We start from the raw sequence: 23,211 nt of genomic DNA, 5'->3' as shown, positions 1-23,211 counted from the left end.
AATTGTCTCCTCATATTGAGACCAACCCAGCACTTGAACAATTATTTTCTTTAACCGCGCAATCTTCCATTCCACACATGTTCTTTATGCAGACAGCACGGCCAAAATGGGACACAGTATTTAAAAGGAATAAGACCTGTAAAATGCCATGACCCTCTTTTCTGGTTTGTAGCCTTCCAATTCCGAACCTTCCAATAATTCTTAACATAATGTTTTTCTTTCAGAGTGCTCATGAGTACAGCTTTGAAATTTTTGAAGGACCATCCACAATGTTGTCCACTTCAGGTGCTTTTATTCCTACATGAATTCAATGTTTTGCTAGTAGTCAGTTTTCAGTACATTTTCTGAATTATATTATAAGGAAAACATTTCTTGCATCACTATTCATGCAACTTTCCAGATCATGTAAAAATTTGTTGAATAACTCATGTTCCAGTATCAGTCCCTGGAGGATCCACTTAGAAAAATCTCACTGTTATTAAAAACACTCCTGCACCTCACTTCTCTCCTTTGAACCAGTATATGAAAACATTCCTTTCTATTCCATAGCACCTTATTTTCTTTGGGAAGCTCTTGTGAGAGAACTGTTGTGAAGAGAATAAGCAGGCCATTCCTTTTCTTACTGATTCTCAATTAATTCTGCCTGGTTACATAAAGCAGGACTTCTTCTATTGGTCCTCCTAGATCTACTAACTCTGTGTTATTTGCTTTGGCACAAAAAAATCAGATATAGCTAACAAATCTGTAGTTGAACAAGTCACCCCTGGAACCTGGATACTGACAAGAGCACTGATTTAAGCAACAGGTTAGGCACCACAGTTTGCTGAGCAGCTATTTTGTATTTGTAGCCCTTTAAAACTCAGAAAGAGCATCTGGGAATGTGCTATCATTTGCTTCAATGTCTGGTTCTGAAAATTCTTCTTCACATGCTATATTTCTCCTTCAAAACTGAGACTGAGCTCTTGAGATCAGTAAAGCTCCAAGAGACTTTTTACAGCCGCAAGTCTTTCAGTTGGGGTGTCCCAGCTATTTAAAATGAGAAGGGTTCTCTGCTTACCTGCTGTCTTCCCTCATGTATCCAAGACCTTCTAGCATAAGGAATGACTATCTACACAGTTCCCAGTCCAAAGATATCCTTGGTTTAGTCCCAGATTTCTCAGAAGAAATAGATTGTGGAAAGATCAAGCAATTGACCCAGGAACTAAACAGGATTTAAGTTCATCTAAAATTACAGCCCCCAAGGCCTGCACTCCAGCTCACCTTATCTAAGAAATACCTAAAATGTGCTATGTGCTTGCTTAGGGCACTGCATCAAAGCCTGCCTTCCAGATCTGACTGCTGTGCATCAGGAGTGACAGTCACGTTGGTGCCTCACTGCAGAAGAGGGGAGGCAGCACCTCTGCAGAGGCAGAGCTGCAGACAGCACAGGAACCTGCAGGGCAAAGCCATCATGGGAGCGAGTTCAAGTGCTGCTTGACATTTTCCTGAGGTTTTTGCATTTTGTAATTTTGCTATTTTGCACCCAACATCCTGGTTTTGCTGAGCGTACCCTTTCTTTCAATCTGATCTAAAGCCAGATTCTGCTCACTGAAATCCTGCAAAACTCAGAATCAAGTGTTCACAAGTATGACCCCAAAAAAATGACTTAAATACCGAACAGCAGAATTTATAGTGTTGCCTATATTAAGCATGGCCACGAGCAAGGAAATATTGCAGATGTAGGTGAGTTATCCTCTAACTGGTGGAAAATTAGCAAGAGCAGAAAGGTCACTTATGGGCTCCTTTGCCTGGCAAATATCCTTCATGTGATAATATTTGAAACCATGATTTCAGGATTATTAACCACCTCATGTGCCAATAACCATTACTTTTACTGGAAAGTTAAAATGTAGAGAATGTTTGAAGAGTAAAACTAGAAAAGGTGGTCCTAATCTCGGTCAATTGGGAAGACAAACTAAAATTTAAAAATCTATACAATCTGTAAACCAGATGGCTCAGAGGGGGATTTAATTGTAATATATAAAATCTAATATGCTGCAGACACAGTCAATCCAGGTTACTGTTTTCCCCTAAAACAAATATTGCAGTAAGAGGACATACTGTAAATTGAAATTACAGAAGAACTCTAAGACACAGGGAAGCAATTTTTCCTTAACTAAAAAATATTCTGCAAGACAAATACACAAAAAAACTCAACTGCAGACTTCTAGAAATAATCAAATGTTATTATACGGGAAAGCTGGGTTAGAAAAGTATGCCTAAATTTGTCAGCTGTTTTGCATTAAAATAAGTTTTTAAGCCATTATATTTTTTCATACTGTGCACGCATGTAAACAGGGAAGTTCAGCTGTGTGACAGTCTGAAGATTCTATAAAGAATTGCAATAAAAAGGAAAAATAAAAGGTTGTGTGAGCGAGATGATATTTATTTATTTTCTACAATAAAATTTATTTGAGGAACCTAAGAATATGGTTACATGGAAATGTGCAGACAGCCACAACCTCACTCAGCCTGTTCTCTAAGCTAGCTGGGAATGTGCCAGATAGGGTCCAGAACTATATAACCATTCAGTGTGCCTGAGGTAATAAGTTCTGCTGCAAAATCTGTCTCCATCCATCTCTGAAGATATGCCCTAAGTGAAAAAATAATAATAAAAAAATCCAGTTTGCATATACCCTGAAAAATTCCTAGCGCTTGGTAGCTAAACTCTCCAAGGATTCTTCAGCACCAAAAAAGGGTGATTCTTGGCCTGAGCAGGATTCACTACAATTTTCTCTGCACCCATAACAGTAAAATACACCTTTGGGGAGCCTGTGGTCTGCTGCCTGTGCTGGTGAGAGGACAGGCAAAACCCATCCCTGTGGGGCACACGGTGCCCAGCACTGTGCTGAATGCACTCGGTGTGGAGGGTGGAAAGGCCACCTCTGGATGCCCCAGCAGGGAAGACATTTGGCCAGACTGCCCAGATCCATGGGCCTCAGGGAGCTCAGTCCAGACCCTTGAGAATTTCTCTGCCACCAGTAGTAGGCTCTGAAACTTCCCCACACCTGCAGGCTTTCTGTCCCTTGCTCCCCATGCCAGGCAGGTGGTGGCATTGTCCTGCTCAAAGTTGTTCTCCTTGCTTAGGAACAGGCACCACTGCAGGGGATTGCCAACCTCACAGCACCCGCCTGCCTCCCTGGAGCTCCCATGGCCCAGGACCCACCTGAGACCCTGGGGTCATCTGTCTCTGCCCCAGCTGTCCCACAGCAGTGCCCACCAGCCGTGGGCCCACATCCCAGGGAGATGCCTGCTGCCCAGGGCTGCAGCTGCCCCATCCAGCCTGCTGCCTGGCTGGGCCATGGGACTGACCCACGGACCCCCTGTGACCCCCGTCCCCACGGCTGTTCTGTGCATGGGCAGGGTTTGAGTCTAAACCCCTTGCACAGGGACCTTGCCTGCAGTAGGGGCTGAGCAAGGCTTTGCAGTGTTGGTGAAGGGAGCTGCAGCTTTTCAGCATTTTCTGGTGTTCCTGGTGCACCCTGCCATTGAAGTGTGCACCCAGGTGATACCTGCTCATGAATTGCCCGGTAAATCCTAAAGCCAGTCCTAAGCAGTGAGCTGTGCTCAGCACAGAGCATTTGATAACATCAGCACCAAGACCACAGGCACTCAGCCACAGACTTTCACCCAGCCTACAGCCAGCACTGTAGTGAATAACACAGCCATTGCTCCAGAGTTTAACCTTTTTTCTGCTTACACTGTATAAAGAAACATTAATAGAAAATAAATATCACATTTTCAAGTATTTATCTCTATTAATGTAATTTCTAAGAATCACAGTCATTACCAGAAAGGAAAGAAAAAGAAGACCAAGCATTAAATGTTGTAAATCCTTTGTGACATCATCCATCCGCTACTGTTTATGAAGATGAGGCTCCACTGAAATAATAAACTTATTTGAAGAAGAGATCAGACAGTTGTTTCTTCTTCAAATCTTTATAGAAAGGAAATGTTTTTCCAACTATTTAATTGATGCCAATTTATTATTAACAAATGGTAAGTAGAAATTTAACAGAAGTTTCCATTTAATTATTTGTCCTAAATGTCTTGTGGACTGTTGCCTAAGAAACAACATGCATGGAAAAGCATTCAAGAAGAACCTGGAAGAAATGCACAAAAACCTAAGATTTTACTCATGCTTCAGGCAGATGGGATTGAGAAACACTGTTTTCAAGTCCGTTTGTGGACACCAGCAAAAATTTTTAAATCCCATTCAAGAAATTATCTGCAATAATAATAGTGATACTTTCTAAAGAGTCACAAACTAAAACATGGATGCATCTGAGCTGTAACAGGATTCAAATCAATCCTGTCAGACCTTTAGTGAAAGTACTTCTTTTCCCACTCCCATTGAATTTTTTTAACAATGAAAAATGTCAAGCACTGTTTGCCAGTAGCAGAAAGGGAATTTGAGTGAGTCCATAAGCGCAGGTGTTTAACTTTTTGCTTAGGTGACTACATGACTATCCTCCTGTCCACCAGTGGGATGAATCTAAGGGTACAGGTCTTGGCTGTCCTACTTGTGCGAGCAGAGCTGTGATGCGCCACATGGCCGTGCACAACAACCCAAATTTAGCTAGCCTGGATTCCTCTGCCTGTGCTCCCTATTAGCTGCTTCAAGGCCTTCAGGGGCACCTAGCCAGTGGGAAATATCAGATTAAGGAGTTTATGTGGAATTGAAGCCATCCAAATCCAATCCACAGTCTCATCATCACAACATCTGAAGAAGTGCAGCTCAGGAAATCCACTCTAGCTATTCATTTTATTCAGCTATTTCCATCATTTCTGTGCACCGTTTCATTCTCCAAATTGCCAATAATGCGTATCAATCACAAAGGCAGCATGGTAAATCACAGCAATGTAGCACAGAACAAGCCTTCAAATTCCAGAACATTCATTAGGAACCTTGAGAGTATGTTCTGCTGGTAAAGGCAGTAAGGTGGTGCTACTTGCAGCAACGTGGCTAATCAATGCACACGCATCTTTTTGTGCAAGCTTGTTCAAAGTAATTAACAACAGTGACACAGGGAGCCAGAAAGCAAAACTGAAAACTGGTGGGTATCAGCTACTAACCAGTCAAATATAAGGACAGCAGGGTACAGAAAATTCTTGGCTAGAAGATGCTTTCTTCATGGGGAATTTTTGCTGCTCATAAATCTGTTGGGAAACAGATATATCCAAGCATGCTGTGTCAAAGATACAATTTCATCATTTGCAAAAAAAAGACAAAACTGCCCTAGATCTAATTCTTACTGTGAGGATGGATTTTCCTGAGGATATGAAAATAAAGGAATGTGCAGGAGCCAAATTCCATAAGCTTTTTAAATTAAGTATGGCAAATTATGGATCCGTTGTAGAATACAAAGATAAATGGGAAAAATTATATTCAGACATCTAACCTATGTTCTTGGTCATTTCAAAATTTATATCAATGTTGTCATTGACTCTGTTGGACCCAGAATTTGATTTCTTTAAATGCATTAATAAATGCATTGAAGATGCAGATAAGGGATAATAAAATCTCCCTCTTTTCTACAGCTCTTAATCATAGAATCAACCAATGTGTCTTCACAAGAAAGAACCTGAAGTTTGGTGCAACATAAAAATTCCACTGAAATTAAAAGTTAACTAGATTAGATTACTCCATAACAAGAGAGCAAAACTTGTAAAAGTAAAGAATTAAAAAGAAATGTTTAGGGGCTGTGAGAACAAAAAAGATTTAAAGTGTTCCTAAAAATTCTGATGAGAAAGAGTCCTTTCAATAGAAAAGGAAGATTATGTTAATAAGAATTCAGAATTATAACAATGATGAACTATTATATAAAAATATACCCTTACAATAATAAAAATGAAAAAGAATGGAAGACAGTAAAGATAAATGTGAACAATTAAGAAAAAAAGGTCTTCGAATTAATTGACTTTTACAAAAGAGCAGATAAGAGCAGGTTTCACAGCTATGAACACAGCTGAGTCAGCCCTCCTTAATCTTATTGCCCGCTGATATTAAGAGATTCCACAAACATGTTTTTTATCATTGACAAATATTTGCTGAAAAGCTACTGGAAGAAAGGAGGAAGTTTGTCTACAAGAAAATTGCAGGAAGCCAAGCAATTACCTTCTACTTAGATTAATCACTGAAGCTTTTTGTCCTGGAAGTCATGGCTCACTTTTGCTATTCAGAGGTAGGTATATGTTCTTCTGAGGGCCAAGCCTACCAAAAAAAACAAACCAAACCTAAACAAACCAAACCAAACCAATAAAAGCAACAAAATTAAACAGTAAATAAATAAGTAAACCTCTTATCCAGGCACAAACATTTAAGAGAATGACTGGAAAGGATCAAACTTGCCAGAGAATTTGATGTATGTTAGATTTGCTAGATATCTCAGTGTGTTAAATTTAGGCTCAAATAGATGATCAGAAGGATTCAGTTGTAAAAGAGAGCAAAATCAGGAAGAAAAATAGCCAGTTAAATAGAGATCAATTTTAAAAATTGTCATTTCACCATTTACACAACAATGATGCTGAAATCTCTCTGCTGTCTCTATATCTGTAAAAAAATTTGGTCTCAGTGTTTTGGTCCCAGGAACTACTGCACTCCTTTGTTTTCTAACAGCCTCTCTTTTCTTATCACTTTAGGCATTACCAGCCAGGAATCTATTAATCTACAGAGCAGTGATTTCACTTGATCAACATTAACAATTTCACTTTACTGGTTGAGTTTCTGACAAGGGAAATTTAATGACTCCTCACCTGGCTTTGTTATCCACCTTTTGTCTCAGTTTAAAATGCAATGAAAAGTGCACAAAATATTCTTTCACTTTTACAAATAAGGAGGATCCAGCTCAGCAGGATCAGATGTCCCTGTCATAAGAATGAAGTTGAACTGGAATGGCAGCAGCTCCCAGCCATTAGGAAAGCCACCACAGGCTCCAAAGGGAAGTTCTGTGCTTTCTGTACCCTGCTGAACCTTCTCCCCAAGGCCATACCAGAAATATAAATGTGTGACCTGGGAAGAGACAGGTATTCATGCATTTAATATTATATAATATGGACACCTACTCTCTTGCTCTTGCATTCCTCCAGCCTAGTCTCTTCCAGTGGCACCACTAATCTCACATTTGGGAGCACCTGATATAATTTCATTGCAAACTGAGAAAAAGAAGCACCCTTTCAATTTGAACTTTTGAAATACTGAGGTCTGCAAACACAGTAAGCAATTCTAAGGAATTTGTAGTCCTCTTCAAAGTCCATACAATACAAATTGTAATTACATGTAGCCTGTACCTGTATTAACTTGGACTGATCTTGCAAAATAGGTGTCATAGAAACACAAATGCTCAGCATGTATGTTGATATGATGATGCACAGAAAGAATTATGATAAATAGCACTAGGACACAAGTTGGACTTTTCCAGAAATAATGTACAATATGACAAAATGAAGGCTACAGAGTTGTTGTGATATTAACTATTAAAGACCTTTCTGATTTAGTTACAGCATCCAGTATAAGGGATTTATTAGCAGTTCCTAACTTTATGGTAAATGATGCATAAATTATGGCAAAGGTGTACAAGAGAGCTGTGTAAAGACTCTTGCAGAGTGAGTAAATTGGTTGAGTGCCAGCTTTTCTAAGGGTGAATGGTTCCACTGACTTGTTTAGGGCATATCATGCAATGATGGATGTAAAATTACAACATTTTAGAATGGCAACAGTTCAAGGGAAGATTCCAAATTTATGAGGGACAACACTCTTACTCTAATAAACCAAATGTGTGGCCTGAGCCTCTCCCTGAAAGAGAATAATTTTCTGTTCCAAGGCAGGAGAGGTGGAACAAAGCACCTTGTATGCACAAGAACTCGATGTTACTGCAAAAAGCTGAAGCTCAGCTGAAGATAAGACAGACTTATTTTCTGGGTTTTTTTTTCATAGCTGTACCTGTGGACATTTAAGGCAATCATGTCCACATGTAATAATGTCCTTTTGAAATGAGACCAGCATTTCAGTAAGTTTTCTGTAAAACTCACAGGGGTTTTTTGCACCATAGTCCATTGCCACTTCCACAGGGCATTTATAATATACGTAAGGAAAGTGTCAATTCAAATTCAAAGACAGAGAATACCTTTTTTGATGAAGCATCCTGTATATCATGTACTAGCTGGAGGTGTTCTCTGCTGCCTGACAGGGACAATGACATGACAAGCAGGGAGAGAAGGAGCTTTTAACCAGTTTAATGTGCAGAGAGTGAGCACTCACTGAAAAGTCATTTGCCTGTTTGCTATTTTTTTAAGTATGTCTCTTTCCTTTGACTTGTCATTACTCCTGTAATATACAATTTTGTTTTCTGTTTGTAATTTTCTGCTGCAGTGATTTCAAAGGTTCAAAATAATCTTTTTCTATTTTACAAGAAAAAAGATAAGGAAATATGTATCTTAATAGTTTGCTTATTTCAAAACCTGGATGAGGTCCCATTTAGTATACCTTTCATTGCCAGACTTTTCTCACTGTTACTGCAGAGGCCTTGCAAATGTGTTACAGTGTTTGTTGTCTAGGCTTTTCATACTTCCTGGAAGTTATTTGGGCAAAAGGCCTTTTTCATAAAAGAAAATAGTCTAGAATTGTTCTAAATGGCATTCTGTTAATGGCACTCTGTTCTGTGGACAATAAAAAAATAAAAGTCAGAAAGTCCTTGCCCTTTTCTTCTGGGAGAGAAAATTAGTCTATTAAATGTGAGGCAACACAGAATTCTACTTGCAGCTAAATAATATATTTTGAACTGTTTTCAGGCACATTAAGTGGCATTAAAGATAAAATTTAAGAATTGGTGAGTTTCTACCACGCAGTTTACTTTTCAAGTTAAGCTTTCAAATGTTGAAAGTTCACATTCAGTGCCTTGATCAAGAACGATAAATGAACTACTGAATTAGAAGAAGATGCTGCTATTATTTTAACCAGTAAACTAACTCAGGGTTAATCTGGGTGCTATTTAGCCTATTGAAAGTGTTTTGAGTGAACATATGGTTTCTATTGTGAAATCAAGGCACAGTTTTAGCTATGAATATAGATAATTACCCTTTGGACTTTAAACATTTATATGTGTCACGTTATGTTGGAGCATTTTTCATGGTCAATAGGTTGAAAGGTTACAGAGTCGAAAATGTAAATTGAGTGTGTTTGAGTAAAGCTAACCAGTGTAATGATAGTACAATTCACTACTGCTCTCTCTTGGAAAGAGGTAGCAATAGCACAGAGTGAGCACAAGCAATGTAACACGCTATTTATTTAAATACAGATTGTTATGGTAAAAGATTTTAATACGAGAATTACAGGAATTCAACTGTAGTATATATTGCTAGGAAAATCCCTGGTTACTGGAGCTTAATTTGATACATACACAGGGGATGATCAGGGGCCTAATTACAAAGCTAACAATAAAACTTTTAAATAAACTCTGTGTGCACGTACAAGCAGAGTGTGTGAGTGCACACGCCTCAGAGCCAGGGGCATTGCTATAACCCACTCTTGATATAGTCCTGAAAATACGTTTAGTTTTACTCCCTGAGTGTAGCCCTTGGCAACATCCCCTTGCAAGGAGCCAGATGTTATGTCTGCTCTGAGGATGTTGGAAGCACACAGTGAGTAGGTGCAAGGGGCCCTGGAGTGCAGCCTGTGCCATGGCTGAACTGCAGCACCCCACCTCCACCGCAAACCCCCTCAGCCCAGGACACCAATCCACCGATCCAGCCCCTCTTGCAAAATCCTTCACAGCGAGGGAAAATCAAAATGCTCCTGGTCTGGGCCGAGTGAGGTTCAGTTTCACCCTGCCTGAACAGCTGGAGGCATTTGGGGCGAGGGGAGCAGCTTCTTGCTTTGTCCTCATGGGTCACCAGGCTCCTGAGCACTACGGTGACATTTCTCAGCAAGCCACTGCTGAACGTGAGCTTTCTTCTTCAGACTAGCATGTACTGATCTGCACACCAGTGCACTCTCCAGCATGGATGTACCTCCCTGCTAACCATCTGGATTACCTTCTTGAACTTCCAGCCACGAACAACACAAAAAATATGTCACCTCAACCAGTTCAGTCAAAATCATTATTAATCTCTTATTAATAATTAAGATTTTTAGAGTATTTAATGTGCATTATCAAACACAGAGTGAGGCACTAAATGACAAAGAGTTGCTATAAGGACTTCCAAAAAAACCCCACAAATAAAATGTTTGTTGTTGTGATTTCTCTCATATATATGTTAATTTTTTAATATATATTTTAAATATAAATTTCTATGAGTGGTATTAGATTTTAAAAGAGAATATAGCCTTTCTCCAGGCACACTAAAGAAAAATGAAATCCCTTTTTTCCCTGCCCACATATGCTTTATAGAGCCATTTATTGAGCAATTTTAATTACAGCACAGTTCTATTCCTGCTACTTACCATTTCCAGAAACATGCACACAAAGAAACATTTTTTTAGTCATTTCTAGAATTGTGCATATTCAAAATATCCTTTGCTTACTTTTTACACCATTTAACTGCACCAAAATATGCTTCACCTATTCCTTTCATTGACAGCCTGTTTTGTAGTACTTTCCAACACTGTTTTCTAACTTCTGAAGAATTACTTCTTTCCTTTCTTCCCTACCATGGTAGGTGGTCACTCCTTGTCCCTTTCAGTGTGGGAACCAAAAATGAGGTTATTGCTACTATGTAATAATGGTTCCTCAGTAATGGCAATTAGCAAAAATTAATTGCTCTGTGAAAAACTACTAATACTTACACTTTGGGTTGCTATCTAGAAGCAAAACAAAATGTTCCATTTTTTTTTTTCATAGGTTTTGAAAGGCCGGGAATTTTTCTTCATTGGAAAACACCAAGTATAAAGTCAGCTCAATCCTAAACTCTGTGGCCCTATAATAGTTGCTGTTTTGGTGTCTTGCAGTCTAGCTGGACTTCAAATAAGCCAAAGCTGCTGAGTGGCAAATGGATTATGCTATTTAAAAGATGAATTCCTGTGAATCCATGTGCAAGCTATGAAATGCAGTTTCTGAAGTCTTTTGGATCAGTTCAGGTAGCAAGGATTTTTATTTTGGATGAATTGGGATTTAACATGGTATTCTCTTCCAGTCTTTCTGACAGCAAAATTGAATACCATTGGCCTAGTTGAACTGTGTCAGTGTCACAGAACTGCCATTTGCTGTTAAAATTGTTAAGGTGAAAAATTATTGAGCGGCTTTCCCAGCCATTACCATTACTGCTCTTCACTGTTTGTGCCACAGTAATATAAAGAGGCACAAGCTGAGAGAAAGGCTCTATTATTTCAGACATTGCAAAAATATATAATAGGAGATCTCTCCCAAGAGAGTTGAGAGTATCTGTAGAAAAGGTAAGATTGAGGAGGGGGAGCAGAAGAAACTGAAAGGTGAAGCAGACAAGTGTCAGTGCAAAAAAAAATTGAAACTTTGATTTTATTTTGCTGTATTTTTAAACCTCAATTAGTTATTCCCTCAAAATCAGCCTTTTTGCTACTTTAAAAAATACATTTTGTTCATTGTGTGTCTCTATGTCACTTTGCCTTTTCTGTGTCACTCCTTTTATTCTTTTACTTTCTCTCTCCCATCTCAATTGCACCATTTGAAAATGATTTTCCTAAAACATTTAGTTGTATCATCACATTTAATGTATTCTCCTTAGATTTTTGTATCAACTCTTGGATCAGTATATGTATCTCCTCTCTAAGGAAGTATGTCTTTGTTGTTCCACTCCTATATAAAGTTTTTAGTTTTGCCTGCTGTTTTTAATCTTTCTTATTTTTGTGCTGACGGGACTTTAAGATTCCTTGATTAGAGATGTGCAAATTCATAAGGAAAAAGAAGAAAAAAAGGCCTCTGAAGATTTTATAACCTAATGGTACGGAAAATAAATTACTACACTTGTCTTTTAATGGGGTGTGCTGGTTTTCCCCACCACATGGGGAAAAGAATGAAAGGAGCTAGCAGGGCTCTCCAGGAGTTGTGTCTTCCCACTAGCTGTCATTGGAGATGAGCCTGGAAAGAGATGACAATTGCATTTTGTCTCTGCACTTTGAATGGATTTCTGGTGAATACTGCAATTACACAGAAACAACTGCTGCATGGAAATATACTTCCAAATACATGGGAAACTTTCTGGTTGTGAATTTTAAAGATGCTGAAATGACCAGTCTATTTTAGATAGCATCAGAACAAAAAATCTCCCAGAAGTTGGCCCTGGCCTGTCTGTTACTGTTTGTGTCTCGCTGTGACACCTTAAGCTGCAGCTGAAAAAATACTGAAAATGGGGCCACTACATGTTTTTAATCCCCCCTTCTTCCTCCCACTGGAAAGATCTATTTTTTTGCCATGCAAATACTCATTCTTATTTCTCTCCTAATAAGCTTATCTTCCTGATAGTTTGACTAAGCTCATGTTGTATTCAAAACTCAAAGTTTCCTAATTAAAGTCCAATTCCAGTATTCCTCCTTAGATATTCAGTGCTTCTGCATACTGTGAAGAAAGATATTTTTAGAAAATATGGGCCACTTAATTCCCGTTAAGTTTTCTGTAACAGATGGTATAGTTATTTGATTTATGCATTCACCTTCACATGGCCCTGCTGACTGCCAGGTTTTTTTAAACCTCCAAAATTCTTTTTTGTTATGCACTGAAACTTCACCCTTTCCCCTGCATGAAATATTAGTTTTACTTAGAAAATCTAACTGCGTGCAATTTTCATGTTACTGAAATTGTGCACGGTCTGGTGATTAATTGTATTGTCTTGATCACAGCCTCAGCCTGATGTTCAGGGCTCATTACAGCGGGAGGAATTCAGCAGAACAAGAATCTTAACCAGGTGTGGTTTATTAAAGTGGCAGTGCCCAATTTAAAGACCATAAAGGATTTGTATCAAAATTGATGCTTTTAGCTACATTCCCCTCTCAGGATCCTAGAGTTGTAATACAAAAAGGACACTGTAGCTTGCTCATGAAAATCACTCACATCCATCATGTGAAAAGGCAGCTCAGATCTGTTCCTCCCTTGAGTGGGAAGAGTTGCACTATACTTTTGGTACAGCACATTCACACCAAACATCTTCAAAACTTTTCCTCAGTTTGATTAGAGTTCCGAATGTACAGTTTGCATTATGTAGTTTATTGTGCATTTCTCATCTGTCAGGAAAATGTTTTCCTTTCCTCTGAAGATGCCCTTAGCATCATGACAAGCACTGAGGGGAGGTCAACCTTGTAGGAAATGATCAACAGCATTTACCTGGAATTCAACTCACACTTCATAATTTTATTCTGTATTTTAGGCAGTTTAATCTGATTTGGGGAAAAACAGTGAGGGGACAGAGTGAGGGAAAGGGAGAGGAAAGAAAATAAAACTTTTTATTACTGGGTGAGCCGATCTTCACCCCAAGTGTGGGTGCTGATCCCTCACAGCTGACATGAGTAAGCTGGTGATAAGCTGCCAGGTGGCCAGCAAGGCTCATTACCTACCAGAGAAGCCAGACAGCTTGCTGGTTCTTCACATTTTGCAGAACTTCCAGAACAGTGAAGATTTAAGTGGGATTGTTACCTTCTCACGAGCATTGGATGAGCAATGTGAATTGGTTGTGCTTCTGCTGCTACTGTTGTGAGCCTGATGCTGCCTCAGAAATGTGAGTTAAACTTTACACTTCCTCACAGATTAAAAAAAAATCTGCATAAATTTGAAATTTTAGTCTGTTGCTGTTTCATTGTGCTCTGTTGATGTCAGATGAATGTATCAAATGCAGCCCTGCATTCATCAGTTATAGTGTTTAAAGCAGCTGCTCCTCCCAGGGCAGTGCTGGTTTGTGTTTTTTTAAACCTAACAGGTATTTTCCTACCTAAAAGAATGGGGCTGGGCCTGTTGCGAGTGTCACAAAAGAAAAAGTCTCTGAAGCATTGTTTATGACTATCAATTATTTCAACTGGTGACTTTCCATGCATTTTCTTATGGTATATGCCTCTGAAGAGCTTACCAGCAGAAAACTTTTGTGTGTATATTCCGAGTTTAAAGGCAGTGACTAATAAATTACTTGTTTGCGTGTTACTAGAGAAAGCCAAGTGTGCTGGTTTGGAATGGGACAGAGTAAACTTTCTCCATAGTATCTAGTGTGGGGCTCCGTTTGGGATTTTTGTTGAAAACAGTGTTGATAACACAGGGATGTTTCAGTAATTGCTGAGAAGGGCTTACACGTGTCAAGGCCTTTTGTGCTCCTTACACCACCCCACCAGCAAAGGGGCTGGGGATGCATGAGGAATCGGAGAAGATATAGCCAGGACCCCAACTGACAGTGAGCATACTCCATAATTATTCCAATATATAAAGATGGGGGAAATAGGAGGAAGGGGATGGCGCATTCAGACTGGCAGCGTTTTTGTGTTTTCAAGTAACCTTGTGTGATGGGTCCCTGCTTTCTTGGGTATGGCTGAACCCCTGCCTCCATGGAAAGTGCTGAATGAATGCCTTTGTTTTGTTTTGTTTTGCTGGTATAAGTGGCTTTTGCTTTCCCCATTAAATTGTTTTCTTATCATCCCACAAATTTTCTCTTTTACTCTTCTGGTTATCCCCCACCTCAGTGAAGGGCAGGGGGTGGTGAGCAAGGTTCTCTGTGGTGCTTAGTCACCAGCTGAGGTTAAACCATGACACAAGGAAAGAGGCAAAACATCTTTGAAATGTGATTGAGGCTTAATCCTCAACAAATCCAGAACTTTACACAAGGTGATGCATTCCTTTTTTGTATTCTGTTTGCTTTAGCACTAGCCCTAAATGATCTGCAGACAAGCGGACTACTGTGTTCCATGGCCACGGGAAGAGTGATCTGATATGCATTCACTAGTCAGTGAAAGGGAGGAAGATGATTATGAGAAGCAACTAGTTATATGGAAGCTATTGGAAATGCAGGTTATCGCTTCAATGCTTTCTTTACTTTCAGAATGGTTGCATTGAAATTCTCCTTAATACTTAAAAGTTATGGATGCAGTACATACAATTTTTTTGAAGGTGGTTCACTCCTCAGGTCGTGTATGTGGCAAATGCTTTGATCCATTAATTTCACGTCTGAGCAAGAATTTTGGCAACATATACCGGTCCTCTGAAAAGGAGTAAGCTGTTGAGTGGAAAATCAGCTTGCCAATAGCTGTTGTCATGGGAAACTCAAATAAGGAAGAGGGAGAAGGGCAACGCCTGTTGAGAGCAGTGAGATCTGGTGTGGGCTGGTGAGAAAGGGAATTCCCAGACAGCAAACACTGAAACAAGGGGAAGGTGCATGTCCTGGCAGGCTTTAATCCTGGAGAGTACAATTGAAAGATTACACAGCTTCAGTGGAAGAAGGCCTAAGGAATTAGTCAGCCAGTCCAAAGCAGATCCCAGAGGAAAAGCAGCACTGTTCCAAAGCATAAGAGCATTATCTCAGTGGGCAAGAAGGGAAATGCTGGCAAGAGTGTATGGTGAGCTGAACTAAGGTGCAGCAATGCACTGCACACATACATTACACTGCTGGGCTCCCATATGGAGTTGGTAACAGTACAGTAAGATTACCCATCTTTCTCTCGAGCCTATAATTCCAAAATTTTGTGGGGGCTGTTTTTTTTACTGCCTCTTAGTGAGTGTGAAAATCTATGCTATGGCTGGTGCTGTGGTATATGTTTCTTTAAGGAGGTGCTCTATAGAGATATCTTAGAATTAGCACGTGTATTGTGAGACATAGAGGTTGCCATGGTAAGTACACATTTTTTAATTGAATAGCAGACTAATAGGCACATAAAACCTCCATAACTTCTTGGCACATAAATTACCTCTCCTGGGGCTGTAGGCAATTAAACATACCTCTTTGCTGAAATTCTTTCCAAGTCTTTTTCTCTGTTTTTGTTTAGATTGAAGCCTCTCATTTCTTTCCCTGTTTCCCTCAACAAGGTTTCTTGTTTTACTTTTGTCCCTTTTAGATTACTCTATCTGTCTCTCTCCAGCCTTCTCTTGAATGTCATATGCTTCGTGGAGCAGGGAAATAAAGAGGCTATCGAGCTATAAAAGTGGGCTGGTTGGCTGGGGTTTTTAAATTATTCTTATTTTTAAAAACACAATTTGGTGTATTTCATATTTGTGGAATTCTCAGAGTGCTTTCTAAGTAGGTGTTTTAATAATCTTCTTTATGCAGATTTTCTAAAGACACATGCTCTCCTCAGAACACAAGTTTTGGGCATTTTCTAACTTTAGAAAACCGTAACACTTGTTTGTTTCTTTTGTATTATTTAAACTATGCTGACAGACTTGCCGTCCCAGAGATCTTTTGATGTTATTCTCTTTCCTGACAATACTTTCCTCGTTGGGCATGGTTTATTTGGCTCTTACAGTGGTGTAATAAATACATCATTTGCCTATGTGCATTGTTTCAAAAGTGGGCATTGTCTCTAATCTCTTCAGCAATACAATAAATCACAAGCTGAGGCACTGCCTTCTCACTCCAGTTTTTAAAGATTTTTTTTTTCCTTTTTTCCGGTTACCCAGTTGTTATAGAGAAGTAAATCGAGAGCAGGTTATTTGTACTTGCTCATACCTCAGTTATTTTTAGAACCCATATTGACAAATTTTCAAGCAGCATTGTATTTCATAAAGAGCACTGCCCTGAAATCACTGTGGCTTGAACAATAAGAAAATCCAGGACTCCAGGAGGCCAACGCAACAGGATATCCATAAGCAACAACGCCTACTTATCAGCCAGGGGTGAGCTTAACAGACTTGTTCCTGGCTGTGACAAACAGTGAGCAGAATTCCTAGTGAGCCAGAGCACAGCAAATAAATGCACAAGATAACTCCTGAGAAAGACTAGGTGCAGCTGACTTGGTATGCTCCTTTGCACAAATCAAGAGCAATTCAAAACAATAATGACTGATGGTTTTCCACAAACATCCTGACTTTTATCCTATTGCAGTACAGAGTTCATCCACCTTTGTTTTTTTGCTTTCATTTTGGTGTTCATTTTTTATGATGTTCATTTTTTATGATGAAAGTGGTCTCGTCTTGAAGGAATAGATGAGTAGTCTTTGTTTTTTGGTTGCTTTTTGTCTGTCTTTCCCCTGAGTATTTCAAAGATACCTCTAACGGCTTGGAACAAAAGGAAATTACTGTACGGATCAAGGGATTACCGAGCAATGTTTTTACAGATTTAAAATAAAATATAAACAGATGTTGAGAGATGAATGGCACAGAGACAGTTGTTGCCAATTCATTAATAATACCAACACAAATCCACTCTGTTTATTATGTTTTTAACCCATATTTGTCAATAGGGAAGACAGTCATAGTATGAACTTGTAAAAATAATGAATGTATACCAGACAAGCTCAGTGTGGAGACTTGAGAATACCAGCATGACTAGTATTTGCCATCTGTGTATGTGTAATCAATATTTTCTTACACTGTAATGAGAAATAGCTCATTTATAGCCTTGTCCCTTTGGCCCAAACAATTAGTCACTGTTTGTGACCACGTAGGTTTGCCTGCATGTGGAAAGGAACAGGGACTATCACAGTCACATGTACAAGTGCAGCCTGTCTCTAGCTGGAAGGAATTTCCACAACGTCTGCTTCCTCAAATGTGACAGAAACAAAGACATCACTAACCCTCCCAGGGCATGGGAAGCTTTGAGGCAGAGTTCAGACACTCTGCTCTCTGAACTATTAGCTCAACTTTTCTCCTTGCTACTTTCTCTTATAGTTATTTGCAGGGTGCCAAAGTGTCCCTCCCCACCACCATTTCAACATGGAGCCCCCTGAGTGCCTCAGTGGCCCCAGCAGCCAGGTGCTCTGTTCTCCCTTTGGCTGCAGGAAGGCAGTGAAGTGCTCCTCTGGCAGTCTGAAGGAAGGATGTTGAACAATCTTGGGAGTGTCAAAGCTGTTCTGTTCAATGGGAGGTTGGGTAGCTTCTACTCCACCACACTACAAATACTGCTTTTTTTTTTTTTTTTTTTTTTTGCTTTTTTTGCTTTTTTTTAATGAAAGCATGGCAGTGTGGTACAGCTTGAGTTCTTTGAGGCTTTAAGACCAATGCGAAGGGACCTGAGTCACAGAGGAACTGCTTCCTCATCTTGTCCTAATGGCATTGTCATTGTGTAATAATTTGTAGCTAAACAAGTTCCTGTAGGACTCTGAATATAGAGCACAGATTTTGTAATGTAATGATAAATTACATCAGGCCCTAATCTCACAGCTCTGTAACAGCTCTCTCACATAGAAAAGACTTAATTTCAGTGTATGTTTATAGCATTTTTCAGGATATAAACTGCAGGATTAGGTTCTCAAATAAATGAGAATTTGATTTTTTTGGCCATGAAGGTCTTGCTTACCTCTCTGTATCTGTAAGGTATGTAACAAGAAGATAAACTACAATCTCAGAGTGATAAGTACAGTAGATAACAGTCCACACTGCAGGGTTTTTTTCTCTTTGAAAAATAGCTTTCTATAATTGAATAGACTTATATGAAGCTGTCTGTAAAATGTCTAAATTGTCCTTCTCTATACACTAGAGAATTATAGCTTTTAGTTTTGGACAACCAATTCTGAAGATTTTTCAGATTTAATCGGCTAAAGTTGAAATCATACAGCTCCTAAGGTTTTACTAAGCAAAGGTTTGGGCTGATGTTAATTGTCCACTGCTCTTTTCCTGGAATGCTATTAAATCAGCTCATGTACTTTCTAAATAATCTCCCTAAAGTGTCAGTGTTCTTGTTTCTTGAAGTCACACCAGAAAAATGGTATTTAAGGGTTCCAACAATATGTGAAAGGTAGATAGGATGCATTGGGGTTTTTGCTTGTTTTGAATGTCTTGTTAATATTAAGACCATCTTCCTGAGGAAGACTTAATGAGTTTTGAATACTTGTCACTGGCTATCAGATCCCTCCTCTGCTGGCAGCAACCAGCACAAGGGTGGTACATGCTATTCATGCAGGTTTCCTTGGTGTAGAGTAGCAATAAAAATTGCATATATTCAGGTTAAGTTAATCTGCTGATAGGGTGCTGTACCCTTATTTATGATGTACATACACAAGGCACTCAGTGCAGATTATCATCAGGGAAACTGATGTCCATGCTGAGCTGCTCAAAGGGCTGTAAAAAGGAAAGTTAATGGCTTAAATATGAACAAAATCTTGCCGCAATATTTAAGAATTTAGGTATTTGCATCCATCAAAGGATGCAATATCTAGAAACCGAAGTACAATGGTCATCTCTGTTTAGAATGAGATAATACAGATGGGAAGTTTAGAAAGTTAATTCTTGGCAAGCTGGATGATGCATTTATTTTTATTTATTTACAAAGTATTCCAGATTTTCTACTGCTACTACTCATGCTCTTAGCAGTTACTTTTCTCTAAGTAATTCTGTTATCCCCAGTGCAAGAGAGGACAGTAAATAGAGCTTGAGCACTTCATCAAAATTCCCCTTCTATCACCACTCAGCACTTCACTTAAATAAGCCACATTAATGTGCCATGGGAGACTTAAAAAGCAGTTTTCTCCCCTTGCCCCCAGGTGTTTCTTCTGCTATAAAATAATTTAGCCATGTTTTATCAGCAACATTAATAGTAAATGCTTACTCAGTAATCCTTCCTGGGAGCATATATTTAGTGTATCTACTAGCATGCAATTATGACTCTGATGGAAAGGGATCTTACCCCTGATAAGATATCTGAAAAGTGTTGCTCTTTCTCTTACAGTGGCCTAAATCCCTCTATATCTACTAAAATGGATAAATTTACAGTAAATATGTTCTTGGAAACATGTATTTGGTATAACCTCTTCCATTTACAATACCCATATATAAAAGTGCCTTGGTTTTGCAATATTTACTTAAGACCTATTAAATGGAGCTGATTGAAGGAAAATCCAGAACATATCCAGAAACCTACAGCCCCTGTAAATGGTTTATCTTGGATACCAGTACAGCCTCTTCAAACTTCTCTTTTGGAAGCCTACGCTGCTCAGAGTTTAATGAATGCTGCATAGACCAAAATTGTGTGACTGTTTCTTCTGCTTTGCCAGTAGTGAAATTTGTAAGCAAGTACCTGAAGAACACATCTGAACTGCATGGATACCTCTAGTTTCTACATTTTAATGTAAGGGAAAATGATTTGCAAGGACTCAGTTTCATTTGGCTGCTATCTGTATGTTTTTTCTGCCTCATCTAGTGAACTTTTGCTTCAGATACTGAAGCACTAGAACAAGGAGAATAATTTATATATATATATATATATATCTGCTCTCAATTTTCAAGGTGTTTTCTCATATTCGGTACTTAAATGTTGGCTTGTATGCTGGATTTCCCTAGACACTTTTTGGAAGTTTATCTCTTTAGAATAATTAATTGTGAAATGTCTCTGTTGCATAACTACACCAAAGGATGTGTTTGTGCCATCTCCTGCACTTGCCACTGATTTATTCTGAAGTGTGTGAATAAAAGTTGCTGCTCAGGAGTGCAGGAGTTCCTAACACTGGGTATAAAATGGTGTTAGTATGAGCAAATTTGGGGGGGATTTTCCCCAAGTGTCTGTATGCCACATGGGATTTCTATGTACCCTGATCTCTTCTGAACCCAGACCTGTTGCTGTGCCAAAAGAGACAGTATATTTCCATCATGGAAAACATCCTGCCCAAAGAACCTCTTGCACCAAGTTTGGGGTGTGGATGACTCTCAGGCAGCAGGACAGTCCTGTTGGGCCTTGTGCATTGGGGTTGTGCTAGGCTGGTTTTTGAGCAGCTATTTATCAGGTGCCCAAACAGTTATAAACCTCTTATTTTCCTCATAGCTTGTATTTCCAGGCACTTTAAACCCCTTTAAACTCATCTTGCTCCCACTATTTGTCAAATTATCTAGGTAAAGTCATGGAGGTGGATTTGGTTTCACTTTTCTGGCCCTCTTGATACTTTGGGTTTTTAAGAAGTCTGAAAATATCTTGTTCACCACCATCATAACCAGTGTCTTTATGTAATATGACTTCTAGTCTGTCAGTTTCTCATAAAGTGATAAATATGACAAATACTTGCTCTAAATATTTTAATATAATTAATTTAAGCACAGTAAGATAATGCAGTTTCATAACAGATTATATTTGTTGATAGAGAGTGAAAATTTGTAGCATTTAATGCAAAATGACAAGTCTTGTCACATAGTCACTGATTAATATTTTTAACAAGGTTTATTTTTTCTGAAATATTCGCTGCTCAAATAGAACACACAGTCTTCTGGTGCTGATAGTTGGTCTATTTTAAAACAACTTTTATTCCAAACTAAGAAACACATAGATTTTTATATACTTTACAGAGCTGTGTCCTGCTCTCTAATGAGCTCTTCGCCATCATTTTTAAGAGCTCAGTGCACTCAACTATGACAGTGCAATATAGTGACCATATTCCTTCTCAAGGACAGAGGTTTTGTGTTGTCCTTGTCCTTTCTCTGCATATATGGATAGCACCTTATACCAGAAAAGTATTAACAAAGGCCTCAGGGGAACGTAAAATGCAATATATGTGCCAAGAGCAGATGTAAGGGTGCCCAGAGGAAGGTGTGGGTGGCAGCCACACATGTTGAGGCAATCCCAGGCGTCCACTCCAAAAATAGAAAGGAAGCCACCATCTTCTCTCCCCTGAAGGATTACATTAGACCTCTGCTACATTACAAGAGAAAGTAATTAACTGACAGTACCTGTGAGGGTAACTTCCTTGAGGCTACTTAACCAATTTGACTGTTCTGATTCTGTATTATCCAAGCAAATTTAAGACCCACTATGCAACTCCAAGCATGTGATACATTCACTCCGTGCCACAGTCTGAGAAGTGTGAGGCTGGGTACAAATTGTGACATGTAAGACAACTTAAATTGCACAAATTAGTCAACAGCTGCTCTAAGGAGTCTTGATTGTACACCTGGGTCTGTGCACTTCCACTTCTCCAAAACCTCCAGGATTAAGACAGATCTGCAATGACACCTTTAATGGCACGGTTATAGGCGATGTCTCTGTCTACGGTTCTTGTGCATTTGGTGCGTGACCCTCTCAGGCTCCAATCCCTCTTAAGCACAAGATAGTCTTTTTCCTTGTGACAGGTTTCTCATTTCAGTTGCTTCCAGCATAAAAACCCAGAGTTTCTTCCTTGCCATCTTCTGAATCAATAACTTTAAAATAATATAGCTGCTCCGATCTGAAACCATGATCCAATGCAAGATGAATATTGAGGACGAAAAAAGGGGTAAAGAGAGGTCTAATGTTCATCACATTAATTCACAGAAATTGTAACCTGGACTTCTCCTGCTATAGTTTAAAAATGCAGCCAAATGTATGGTGTGACCTTTACTGTACAAGAAATATTTAAAAAGGTAAAGAAGAAGGAAAACTTTTTCTCTGAAGATTTATAGGAGCCTATTTCTTGATCTCCTTTTCAACCTTCTCTTTTTGGTGTGATTTCTTCATTCTGGGACATTTTACAGATTCACTTAAAAATATTTTTAAAAAAACAATCCAGAAATATTGTTTAACCTCCTAGCCAGCTTTTACCACCATGCACACAGGATGCTGCGCACTTTAAAATGGCAAACTGATGTCCTCACATTTAGAAGCAGTTTCAGAGGTGACATTCTCATGGCAAAGGTCGTCTGCTCTTTTGCAAAACAGGTTACTACACTGGGAATATTTTGTGAGATTGTAAAACAGAGCACATCAGCAAACCTCTCTAAAACACATCAAGGAATATTAACTTTTCAGTCAAGCAAGAAGGATAACAGGTTTCCATGTTCTGGCACAGCTGATGAGAGTCAGTGTCCATCAGCAGTGATGCTGTGCATAAACATTTGCCCTCCTCAGCAGAAAGCTTTCCCTAGGGAATATTCCCCAAAAGAGCACCATATTTCACAGCTTGTTTAATTTCGTGCTCTGTTCAAGACAAAACATGTTATTGCAGTGAGTTATAACTTCAGTACCTAAATTTTTATCATGAACTAGAGATTACTAGTAGTGGGACCTGGAGAGTAATAGACTGAATGTGAGTCAAATGCACTTACCTATGATAATGCACCACTTGTGTTTATAATGTGTGTAGTGTGTGTATACACTATATATATATATATATATATATATATA

This window comes from Motacilla alba, chromosome 8 (genome assembly GCF_015832195.1).
Source record: "Motacilla alba alba isolate MOTALB_02 chromosome 8, Motacilla_alba_V1.0_pri, whole genome shotgun sequence".
Lineage (NCBI taxonomy): Eukaryota > Metazoa > Chordata > Aves > Passeriformes > Motacillidae > Motacilla > Motacilla alba.
Note: the sequence above shows the minus strand (reverse complement) of the source record.